Consider the following 652-nt stretch of genomic DNA (forward strand, 5'->3'; position numbering starts at 1 on the left):
TAGAAATAGATTAAAAATTATCATTACGTTTATAATTGTAAATTACAAGTACTTATATAAATTATTGTGACTTAAAAATAGTGAATAAATGTAATCATAAAAAAATACACATCGTTATGAATAAAGTAATTAATCTCACATAAATTTATATGAATTAACTTACACAAGAGATTTACGAGTATTATTTAAAAAATATCAAACATTAGATATTTTAGACTTGTCTAATATACAAATATTATAGGTCTACATATTTATAACGTATTGCACTGTCAAAAAATTGATAAAATATTTTGATAAAATTTTTATGTAAAACATCATTAACTTTATAATGTAATATTAAAAATTAATATTATTAATTTATTATTATTCTAATTAGTATAGAATTTTCATATAGTTTACATATATTTTAATATTATTCAGGAAGGAAAAAAAAGTAGTAGTATAGTTTCAAGTTAAATTGAGGGGGTCTTTCGTAGTATTCTAGTTTGAATTGATTAGTTTGATATTTTTTTTAAATGAGGGTGATTGTTTGATAATTACCTTTAATATTCTCTGTTTCACAATTGATAAGTGTGGCCGGTTACGTCCGCAATATGAAAAAAATAACATAAGGCAGCCGCATGACATGCCATGCTGCGCTGTATTACTATTG

Source organism: Citrus clementina, unplaced genomic scaffold, assembly GCF_000493195.1.
Source record: "Citrus clementina cultivar Clemenules unplaced genomic scaffold, Citrus_clementina_v1.0 scaffold_5, whole genome shotgun sequence".
Classification (NCBI taxonomy): Eukaryota; Viridiplantae; Streptophyta; class Magnoliopsida; order Sapindales; family Rutaceae; genus Citrus; species Citrus x clementina.